At 45.0% G+C, this 12701-nt stretch overlaps 1 protein-coding gene across 2 annotated transcripts in view; it reads left to right on the top strand.

Moving 5' to 3' along the window:
- The window catches only part of LOC139765014 (adenosine deaminase 2-like), a 48304-nt gene that overhangs the window by 11602 nt on the left and 24001 nt on the right, over positions 1 to 12701 (top strand). Inside the window, exon 1 of one of the 2 annotated variants that reach the window (XM_071692082.1) lies at positions 8915 to 8986. The exons of the other annotated variant lie outside the window; for it this stretch is intronic. The gene's annotated coding sequence lies outside the window, so the exon portion shown is untranslated. Of the gene's footprint in view, positions 1 to 8914; positions 8987 to 12701 lie in introns of those variants that run through there. 2 annotated transcript variants of the gene reach the window in all.

Raw genomic sequence — 12701 nt, 5'->3', positions numbered from 1 at the left:
TTTCGCCCCCTCCCCCACCCTATGATCCACTTCCGCTTCCATGGTTCCATCCGCTGCCAGATCCACTCCCAGATATCTAAAAGACTTCACTTCCTCCAGTTTTTCTCCATTCAAACTCACCTCCCAATTGACTTGACCCTCAACCATACTGTACCTAATAACCTTGCTCTTATTCACATTTACTCTTAACTTTCTTCTTCCACACACTTTACCAAACTCAGTCACCAGCTTCTGCAGTTTCTCACATGAATCAGCCACCAGCGCTGTATCATCAGCGAACAACAACTGACTCACTTCCCAAGCTCTCTCATCCCCAACAGACTTCACACTTGCCCCTCTTTCCAAAACTCTTGCATTTACCTCCCTAACAACCCCATCCATAAACAAATTAAACAACCATGGAGACATCACACACCCCTGCCGCAAACCTACATTCACTGAGAACCAATCACTTTCCTCTCTTCCTACACGTACACATGCCTTACATCCTCGATAAAAACTTTTCACTGCTTCTAACAACTTTCCTCCCACACCATATATTCTTAATACCTTCCACAGAGCATCTCTGTCAACTCTATCATATGCCTTCTCCAGATCCATAAATGCTACATACAAATCCATTTGCTTTTCTAAGTATTTCTCACATACATTCTTCAAAGCAAACACCTGATCCACACATCCTCTACCACTTCTGAAACCACACTGCTCTTCCCCAATCTGATGCTCTGTACATGCCTTCACCCTCTCAATCAATACCCTCCCATATAATTTACCAGGAATACTCAACAAACTTATACCTCTGTAATTTGAGCACTCACTCTTATCCCCTTTGCCTTTGTACAATGGCACTATGCACGCATTCCACCAATCCTCAGGCACCTCACCATGAGTCATACATACATTAAATAACCTTACCAACCAGTCAACAATACAGTCACCCCCTTTTTTAATATATATATATATATATATATATATATATATATATATATATATATATATATATATATATATATATATATATATATATATATATATTCTTTTTTTTTGCTTTGTCGCTGCCTCCCGCGTTTGCGAGGTAGCGCAAGGAAACAGACGAAAGAAATGGCCCAACCCACCCCCATACACATGTATATACATACGTCCACACACGCAAATATACATACCTACACAGCTTTCCATGGTTTACCCCAGACGCTTCACATGCCTTGATTCAATCCACTGACAGCACGTCAACCCCGGTATACCACATCGCTCCAATTCACTCTATTCCTTGCCCTCCTTTCACCCTCCTGCATGTTCAGGCCCCGATCACACAAAATCTTTTTCACTCCATCTTTCCACCTCCAATTTGGTCTCCCTCTTCTCCTCGTTCCCTCCACCTCCGACACATATATCCTCTTGGTCAATCTTTCCTCACTCATTCTCTCCATGTGACCAAACCACTTCAAAACACCCTCTTCTGCTCTCTCAACCACGCTCTTTTTATTTCCACACATCTCTCTTACCCTTACGTTACTTACTCGATCAAACCACCTCACACCATATATATATATATATATATATATATATATATATATATATATATATATATATATATATATATATATATATATATATATATATATATATATATATATATATATATATATATATATATATATATATATATATATATATATCCTGCCGCCAGGACAGATTAACAAGTGTGCCACTGACAAACGTATAAAATCCCCAAGAAAAAAAAAGGATGTTTTGTGACGAGGCTGCCAGACCTTAGTCGTATCATTTGCTTCACTCTACTGCCTAGCATGACAGGTGGCAGCCAGCCTCAACCCCAGTATTAACATCGCTGACTGATAGACAGACTGGTTGGCTCATTATATATCACATGATAGACTGTATCGATCCTCCATGTGAGGCATCCTGTAGCAGGAGGCCGTAGGACACCCACGCCCTTAAGGAACTCCCCCCCAGCCGACGTCTGCAGCCACACGGGTCATATAACACAGATCCGCTGGACCCGCCTGCCTCCGGGGTGATACATATACACAGAACCATGTGACTGGCCCCAGTGGTCGCCTGCACCAGTGGTGAGGACCGGGTGCTAACGCCTGGACTCCATCCTAACAACAAGGATCTTCGACATGACTTGCTGGAAAGATGGCGAATGAGGCTAGCAATCAAGGTTACCTTTTAGCCAGTATACAATCGATCACCTGTGTCTCTTGTCATTACGTAACTATGTGTATAAAGGGAATTGTAACACTTCCCGTAGATCCTTATTTTGTCTTTGTACTTGAAATATAGACTTTCTTTTTCTATCTTTCAGTGGTATTCATGTTTACTTTCTCCCAGCTTAGCTTGTTCCACCTATCCACAAGGGTTACCCAGGGTGTTTCCTCACGTCTCTTATTCTGGATACTCTTTTAGCATAGAAATAAACCCCGTTCTCTGTGAAGGTCATCATGGACTCCCAGGAAATTCAGTGAAGTTGTTATGTCTTCCTTCATCCTTCTTCCATGTTAGGAGCAGATTGAGCGCTTCCTTCTTCGCTTCTTGGCTCATTCCACTCACTTCTCGTATCAATCTCCTCGTAGTACTTTGCCTCCATTTTATGTGACTCTAGTTGACCAGACTTGCATTGTGTGACGTAGTCCAGCACCGGCTGAATATGCTTCGTGCACGTCTTCCTCGACGTCTCACACTTCAAATTTCTTGAAGGCAATTTCAACGCTGACGAGAAATACAGTTCGCCTCCCTCATGATGTTCTGGTGACAAGTTCGGCCTGATGATGATCATGCCACCTCTCTAGGTCGTGTACTATACGACTCGTCATTTGTCACCCTGATATGGTCCTTAGAGTCTAGCTGTGTTGAACACACCGCTCATCTTGAAGATACCCATTTTGTCGGAGTTAACTTTCATTCGTCAGATGTCTGACCACTGCTGCGTATTTTCAAAGTTCTCTGGATGATATTCAGTCGTCCCTGTCTTCTCATACTTCTGTTATACTTTTGGCGTTATCAGAACACATATTCCAGTATGATTCCGCTTCGTTTGGCAAGTCATTTACCAAAGATCATAAAGAAAACAGAGGTAGTCAAAACACAATCTTAGGGGACTCCTCCACTAGTCATTCTCTCGCCGCTGTGTGTGCCAGTCCACCTGTGTCTGACTGTATGTTTGTGTATGCGATTGGGTGTCGTCAGTGTGTGTGTGTGTGTGTGTGTGTGTGTGTGTGTGTGTGTGTGTGTGTGTGTGTAGGACACAAAGTGCGTCTGTTTCGCATAGAGTATATTACGTAAGATGTGTTCCTCTCAACATATCTCTCCTCTCCTAGTGCAGCTAACACTGACGTCAGCATTCGCCTCCCTCCGGGTCGCCAGTACCCACAATCTGTTGAACGATCTGGGGCATTGCTATATATCTGTCCTATAATTATCCTGTGCCCCCCACCATCCGTCCACAGCTAAGACACCCGTACAGTCCCTCTGTCCACAGCTGTCACACCCGTGCACTCCCTTCGTCTACAGGTAGCACACCCTCACCCTCCCTCCGTCCACTGGTTGCACACCCTCACCCTCCTTATGTCCACAGGTTGGAAACCCTCACTCTCCCTCTCTCATCAGGTTGGACACCCTCACCCTCCCTCCGTCTACAGGTAGTACACCCGTACCCTCCCTCCGTCCACAGGTACCACACCCTCACATTCCCTCCGTCCACAGGTACCACACCCTCACATTCCCTCCGTCCACAGGTACCACACCCTCACATTCCCTCCGTCCACAGGTACCACACCCTCACACTCCCTCCGTCCACAGGTTGGCCACTCGCACGCTCCCTTCATCCACAGGTAGCACACCCTCACACTTCCTCCGTCCACTGGTAGCACACCCTCACCCTCCCTCCGTCCACAGGTAGCACACCCTCACCCTCCCTCCGTCCACAGGTTGGACACCCTCACCCTCCCTCCGTCCACAGGTTGGACACCCTCACACTTCCTCCGTCCACAGGTTGGACACCCGTCCACTCGTGTTATCACCAAACAATCAGAACTGGCCCATCATTCTCCACCTCTCCTCCCTCGGATCCAGCTGACAGCACAGCCTCACCTGCATACAGCTGCGGCAATCTGCATTCTGATTACCCATCATTGAGCAGCACGCTGCCACCACCCCACATGGCTCTGATGTCGCGTCATGCCCCATCTACTAGAACTAAACAGCAACGGGGGACATCACACGGCGCTGATACACGCCAACATTTGATTCGATCCGCTCACTCAAACCACCACACTGTCTCACACAGCCACTACACACGGCGTACAAGCTCGTAACGGCATTCAGTGGCCTTCCAAACACATCCCGTGGGGGTAAGAGCTTCCGATAGACTCCTAGTGATTCATCATTTATTATTCGTCTCTTTTACGTTTTCAAGTTCATATATGTTGAGTACGCTTTCTCCGTTTTCTCTACACTTCTCTCCACTACTTGTTTATATGCAAACATTTGATGACCAGTGCTTCCTCCCTCCCTAGACCCACCGACCTCCTCACTACCAGAGGGTTAACATATCTTTTTTTCGAACTATCAAACATTTTCTTTTTACTCGACAATGGACGGGTAAAATAGGCCTCTGGATGGCCAGCTGAAAGGAATAATCTACTAGAAATAGATAATGTAGAAATGAACCAGAGCTCTGCAGGTGTTACTGGACCTGACCCTTAAAGATTATAGGAAGAGGAGAAGACTAAAGGATGAAGAGGATGAAGAGAAGTCGACAGCTCAACTGTTCGAGAGAAGGATGAGGGATTATAACGGTCACTTCTCGAGTAGCAGGTCTGCGCACAGAAACTATGGGAAGCAGCAGCAACACTCGTGGCTCGGGCCCAAGACATAAGGGCTGGGACGCACGCAAACAAGTTGTTAACAAGAACAGTGGGCGAAATGATAATTGTAGAACAGAGAGAAAACAGCAACAACCCGGCGGCGTACAGAGAAGGTTGGTTGAAGAGAGATGTTGCCGAGACAGGTAACGAGACGGGAGGACTTTTTACGTCGCTCTGGTGAGTGAGGAGGTGGAGAAAGAGACAGTGGTCATGAGTGAGCATAACTCCATGCTATGGTGACTAAAACCCATGTAGAAAATGTAATGATGGTGGCCTGCGTCCACACCTGAGGTGATGGCTTGTGTTCCACACCTGAGGTGGAGGCCTGCGACTCACACCTGAGGTGGTGGCCTGTCCCACACCTGAGGTGGTGGCCTGCGTCCCACACCTGAGGTGGTGGTGGTGGCCTGTGTCCCACACTTGAGGTGGTGGCCTGCGTCCCACACCTGAGGTGATGGCTTGTGTTCCACACCTGAGGTGGAGGCCTGCGACTCACACCTGAGGTGGTGGCCTGCGTCCCACACCTGAGGTGGTGGCCTGTGTCCCACACCTGAGGTGGTGGTGGTGGCCTGTGTCCCACACCTGTGGTGGGGAGGGGGTGCCCGTGTTATCATATCTACGTGGGGTCATTGAACCTGTTCAGATGGCAGCAATAACATCAACAGACCCTTCAGTGCTTCTTCATTTCAATTCGGCCACTAGGCGGAGGACATCACGCAGCACAGTGAATGGTCTCTGCCCCACACCACAGCCATGTATCTTCAGCGTCCAGCATCGCTACATCCAGCGTCAGACTCGTCGGCTACGCCACTGACACGGGTATGACACGGACACAAGGGTGTGAACAACGACATGATCTATGTTGTGGCATGTGTCATAATCACCGTCGCCTCCTCCATGGATTAGAAACACACCACCAGCTTAGAGTCCTTCTATATGATGTACGATTTATAGCAGTATTTATGGCCTTTTCCTTACTGGGGAAATGTCAAGTCTTCTCCCGAGCAAGTCTTCCTCGTCCAGTTGATCCCCCTCTCGTCCTCTCTTGCTCTTGCTCACACATCCGTACTTCATGATCTTGCCCTTGACACTGACCAAATGTCCATCGTTAGTAGACGGAGACTGATAGCAATTCCTTGTCTGTCTGGGAAAACAGCAATCTTTCTCCTCTTTGATTAATATTTCCCCGACTTCATCTCCCTCTTGTTTCTCTCCCCTTCCTCCTCCTCCTCCTCCTCCTCCTCCTTCTGACTCGTCGTTTGTCGTAGTCACAGCGTCAGTTCGTCTGGCAGACGTTACTGGAACATCCTTTACTCAGTGGCCAGCTGCTCGGGTGACGCTCGTCACACTCAGACAGAAGACAACCTGTCCCTCGCACCTGAGACTCTGAGACTCGTCCCTCGAGATGCCAGAGTTCAAGGTTTACTGTGTGGCCTTCGGGACAGTCGTTGTTCCCGCACTTACTGATAAAAAGTTGAAAGACTTAATCGAGAAGGTCATTCTCACCAGATGCCGGGCAGTGTACCATCAGCTGTACTGAGTGATTAATTACCAGACGCCCTGTGTCGGTCTTCGGCATAGAACCCGTATGCCGGACGCCCCCACTAATGTCACCCGAGCGGGCCTACCACTTCAACAAGCACACCGACGCCATCGTCCGTAACTTCATGTTGAGATCACAAATATCGTCTCCTCGTCTTTTGTCAGTACTGCGCACTTGAGCAAGATTGGCGTCCCTTATCGCTTTATCTCCGTAATGAATTAGGGCAGGGAAGTTGGTGGTACCGATAATGCGAGGGAAACACCATCTGTGGCCTGATTGCGTGCAGGTCTTATCCTGACCCACAGGCGCGACACTGAACTTATAGAAACTCGTTTTCTATATATGCTGTCGATCGTTGTTTTTCTGTGTGTCTATCCACGTCCCCAGTTCTGACGCGGGAGGAGAGAGACGGGGACCTGAAGGGTCGCTGCCCAAGCTTCATTTCTTTTCTAATTTCGACTTAATCTTCAGCCGCAGCGAAAGCCCCACGTCCTCAGTTCGTCACCGTTTCACAAAACACCACACGCCCTCAAGGCCAACAAGATATGAGGTGGAACTCCCCCTCCCTCCCTGAGAAAGGATTGGTATTTGGTAACCCAAACCTACGCCCCCAACCCCCCAAAGGAGCGGAGGCAAGGGTTTGCCCTTGTGACAGGAAAGACGGCGACAAATGACCTGTATGAAATTTATGAACACTACTCACACTTTATGATATATATATATATATATATATATATATATATATATATATATATATATATATATATATTATCCCTGGGGATAGGGGATTAAGAATACTTCCCACGTATTCCCTGCGTGTCGTAGAAGGCGACTAAAAGGGGAGGGAGTGGGGGGCCGGAAATCCTCCCCTCTCTTTTTTTTTTTCCAAAAGAAGGAACAGAGGGGGCCAGGTGAGGATATTCCAAAAAAGGCCCAGTCCTCTGTTCTTAACGCTACCTCGCTAACGCGGGAAATGGCGAATAGTTTAAAAGAAAGATATATATATATATATATATATATATATATATATATATATATATATATATATATATATATATATATATATAGTGGTAGAGACAGGAAAACAGAGATGCATTTTGCTTTGCTATCCTGTTTCTTCCACTATATTTAGATTATCTTTGTAATAGAAAACCTTGTTATGGACCCCACTAGATCTCCTGTTACCTGTCCTTCCCATGTAGTCCCCTCTGGTTCTGGGACTTTTGCCCTGGTATCCCAGTCCCGCTTGTCAGCCTTGAATACATCCCAGGAAATACCGCTCGGTTGCCCTTGCCTGCTTGATCTACTGACAGGGAACAGATGGGTCACTGTGGCAGGTAATGATTAATATTATATCTTTATCACTCAGAGGGTATTTGCTGATACTTTACCCTTTAACACCGAGCTAATACCAGCCGTTACTTTGATTTCAGCTTTGCTTACGAACTTGATTTTTTTTTTTCTTTTTTGAATTTTAAATCTTTTGTATGTTTTTTTTTTTTCAAAAAGCGTCAAAAAGCAAATGAAACCAGGAGCCAGGTTGTTTTCCTCCATTGCCAGTGTTGGCTGGTATGTGCTTACGGGATTGTGGGACAATTTCGAGGTCGCCAAGCAAGTACAACTACTCGTCTGGCAACAGTGATCACTGCAGCAGCCAAACTCTCCAGTAACGGCCTATTCAGTCGTTTGGACATGTTGAGAATGTTTTGGGGCTGATTAAAGATGAAACTGGTGACTAAATGTCTTTGGTCACTTAAAACATTATGTATGATGACCAACATAGGCAGCGTCCCCTACCACCATAACTGAGAACTTATCAAGTCATTAGATGATTAAGTACGGAAAAACATTCCGTGTAATGACGTAGGGTAATATACTCGCAGGAATTTGATGTGGATTTCACGATTCGAACGTTTCATTTGGAGGGGTGACCCCAGTGCGCATAGCTATTAAAGATGGACTCAGGACAAATAATTCCTTTCACAAATCTATGTATTTCACATCTATAATCAAGTTCTTTCAAAGCTTTCTCTCACGGCGGTCAGTATACGCTTAATAAACTACGGTTCCTGGTATACAATTGAGAACGTTTGATATCAGTGTTGTGGTGAGTCTACATAAGGTAATTTTTTAAGTTGTTTTCGAAATTCGCTTCATGAAAATCATATCATAGTTGAAATGTAAGGTGGCGTCTGGCGAGTTCACATCAGCCTCCTGATAAACCAGATCTCACAACGGTGATAAGAGAAACAACGATACTAAACACCACATCATTTTTACAGCCAATTTATCCAATACTAAATCTAACTGTTTTAGCCGCGGGGAAGCTATGTTTCCTTACACTTCAGTAAGCTACCTGTGATTCGTTGCCGTACGGTTGAGTAAGAGCGTAGCGTCAGTGAACGACCAACACCACGGCATAAGAGAAATATGTAGAGGAAGTACTGTAAGCAACCGTAACACGGGGTAGTAATGATATAAAGTGGGAGGTCGTGGGCTTAGCTAGTCGGTCGTCGGGAGTCCTAACAACGCCCCAGACGTTACTCTTGCTCCAGTAGGTATCATTCGGAATGTTTACGTTTAGCACTACATGATACGGGCGTCGTAATTTGACGTTTACCATTGACCAAAGATGCTACATATACACCATTTGCCTTTACTCCTTCCTGCTTCGATTCCGACAGGCGGGAGCTGACAGGTCTTACCATATTCCCTTATTTCCTTCCTATCCCCAAACTACCTGAAATATGGCCACAACTTGGGAATTTCCCACTAACTGCCCTGTTGCCTTCTCTTTCCAAGACTGCCAACCGGGTTTCCTATAATTCTGGTCTATGTATGCCAGCCATATGTACCTTAACCTGAAACCCTCTTTTTCGTTTTCCGTTTTATGAGTACGTAACTCATCTATGTTTATCGAAAAAAAAAACGAGCCTAATATTCTCGTTTAACACACCGCCAAGGCGGGCTTTCCCTGCTTCTTCCTGATGGAGACCGTCCCTAGCGTACAAGCTTTTATCATGAGTAAATGGTTCCATAAAAGACTCTACCCTCCTCCTTACAGAGACACTTAACTGCTGTGACTCACCAGCATTCCACTGAGGGTACAGTTGACGTCATATTTAGAAAGTAGTTTTAAGACAACTAATCCACTATAGCTCTCTTTACACTTAAATATAAGTTCCCTTTGCTTTGCTCAAATTTCTTCCAACCTACTACTAGCTATATTGTTTGTACCCATTTGACTACAAATGTCATCTTTCCCGGAATGTTTGAGACTATGTCGTCGAACTTTTCCAAAATATTTTCTAGTTCACCATCAGGATAACACACATTTCTCCTTCCCTATGTTTCCTCAATACAGAACTGCTCCTGATCCGTAACAAAGGAATCCTAAACCATAACAGTACTAAGATCATCCTGTACTTCATCTAGAACGCTTAACCTATTTTGAGTCGGAGTCTACCTGTCCTGAGATTTTCAAATCCTATAAGTCTTCTCGGGAGGTTGGAAGATATAGCCATCATCAAACTTCGTCTCCATGGTCACAACACTGGTTTCAAGATTATAATCTGCCCTTGTTGAAAGTGAGGATTTCCTCTGCTGGATTTCAGTCGATTTTGTTACAAAACCTGCCTCTTCTCTGTCATATGACATCAAATTTCCCTCATTCCTCAATACTCTTTTTGGCTTTTGAATTAACCCAATCACGTAGCACAAACAACAAACCCGAAAGGAACTTACCTTTTTCCTCTTGTGGAAAATCCCTGGTAAAGTATCTGAAGCACTTGGAACAAATGAAGCAAGGCGAGGAATCCATCATCTTTGTTACTAAGCACCGAGATCACAAGAGCAACGATAAGCCATTTTCCTGTCGCGAGCGTGGTCAGGCGGCACACACATATAAACCCTCTATTGAACAGCCAAAATCCATCACTGCCAACATTTCCATGTTTCCGTAGGGTCAAAACAAGTTCAGATTGTCCCGGTCCACCTTCAGTATTCGAGACAAAGCTTCTGGTTGAGGCATGCGCAGTAGAAACGTGTGCCGTACCCAAATCTGACCAACAGGTGCTGACGCAGAAATATTACTATTCTTTTCTGTGCCATTTTGTGTTCCGATTGCACTAAACGTAGACTTGCTAATGGTTGTGATCATTTATAGATACAATGAACTATACGCTTTAAGATATATGAGTTCATATAGTTGCGACGACCAACTATCGATATGCATAGAAGAAATTATGGGTTAACCTCGTTTCTGCAAAAGTGGCCGGTCCAACTAGCCTCAATTTCCCCTTTATTTCTTTTGATAACATTTTCCTCAGCTCATCCTTATTCCGTACTTATCAATTTGTCTCTTGACACAGTTGTCAATATTTCTCGTGGCTTGAATGCACCACATCTATTTCTGGGTTCTAATTGTTGATCATTTGGTATGATTCAGGGTAACTGTCCCGAGTTTGTGGCGTCGGTGTCTACTCCAGAGGGTTTGCGAGGGGAATTTCTTGATGGTGCTGAGGTTTTCAGGGATCAGCGGAAGTTCTTTTATGATATTATCCATCATATGTGGAAAACTCGAGAGTTCGACTCTCGAATCCGTGCGGTCATTGCCTCTTCACACGACTTCGTATCATTGTTTGGCATCTAAGAAGTATTTTTCATGCTGAATACAAATATGGTGTTAAGATAACATTTAGTCCTTTTAATGTCCCTTAATTTAGCTGTTTAATGAAGTCAATTTTGATAAATTTCTGCTCCATTGCATCGTATTCATTGAGTATGTATCGGTAACTGAGAGCATTATGATATATTTACCATGAGTATTTCAAGTATAGAAGTATTTGAGTATCTTATCTTTCGGTTTTGGAGCAAAAAGTACTTTGAGCTAAAAAAAAAAAAAAAATTACCCCTACTATTCAGGGGCGTATCTAGGGGAAATAGCGCCTATGGCAAGCACTGAAATTGCGCCCCTTGCTTGATTAGAAATGTACATACAGTGGATGTATATTAAAATATATACACTGTAATTATAAACTGTTGAAGAGCTAGGCCAAACTTAAATCTATATAAACCCTTAAAGACTTAAAGACATTTGATCAAAATTGTAACGTAGAAGCCGTAATGCAACTGCTAGTAGCAAAATATTACTATAGTTGAAAAGTAGGCGAGTTTCTTTTCTATCTCACAAAACCAAACCGTTAAAAATGTCAAATCTGGTAGCATATGTCAAGAAACAAACGTGTTGAGTGGCGCCCCCCTTCAAGTGGCGCCCAGGGCACTTGCCCTACCTGCCATACCCTAGATATGCCAAGGGTGGTTTGTGTCATTTCACAATAGAAGTGCGTTTATTTTCCGTTCGTTCTCTCTCCTCAACACATCTCTCTGGGTTCAGCTGTCCCTCTATGGTGGATACGAGGATCTGGTACGCCAACCCGTGTATCGCTGGACAGGGCTTGCGTTCAGGCCTTCGCGTGTGTTGCGGGCGGAGAGTCCTAGATATGATTCTTCGTGAACATCACGACATTCCTTCATCAAGAAATATACATTCTTGACAGCGGTTTCAGCAGCTCCATTTGCTTGAAGGTGGCCAGGGCTAGAGGTCTCGTGAGAAAAGTCCCAAGTCCGAATTCAAGGACTTGAACTGGTATAAGAACTGGATACCGGTGTCACTGACAACATCGGGTAGAATTCTACGTCCAGCAAAGTGGTGTTAAAGTTTTGTAATGACAGCTTCAGAGGGGTTTCCTTGTATTTAGTCCACTTGTATGGATTGGTTGTAGTATTCTCGTGTCACCAAGTAGTGTCGTCCCCTGATGACAGAGATACCAGTAACTAACTTCTCTTATGGTCGCCCCGGCAATTCCTGTCGGCATAAAGGTTCAACAGTGTCTAGGCAGGTATGATGCACAGGTCCCACACGATTGTGTTTACGCAACTCAGCCGACAAGACATTACATTACACCCAACGGTCTCACGTGTATCATATCTTTCCCTCACCTCATAGTCCGCAGAGGGTATGAGAATTCGCCCTCCCTTAAGAATTAGGCTAACTTGAAGTCTTCTTGTCCCTGTAGAGTTGAATAGGTTGGGGGGGGGGGGTTAAGGACCTTCTGTGTAGGCCAACCATTCATGATGGTTTCAGTTGCCCGAGAGTCGAGTCCATCTCACTAGCACTTCTGATTTCGCGAAGACGCCATGTCTCAAGAGGTAAGACCAGCTGTTCACAGTGTCATTCCTCATCTGCAGCCGAGGCTCAGGACAGAGCT

This window comes from Panulirus ornatus, chromosome 52, assembly GCF_036320965.1.
Source record: "Panulirus ornatus isolate Po-2019 chromosome 52, ASM3632096v1, whole genome shotgun sequence".
Lineage (NCBI taxonomy): Eukaryota > Metazoa > Arthropoda > Malacostraca > Decapoda > Palinuridae > Panulirus > Panulirus ornatus.
This window is presented reverse-complemented; position numbering and strand designations above follow the sequence as displayed.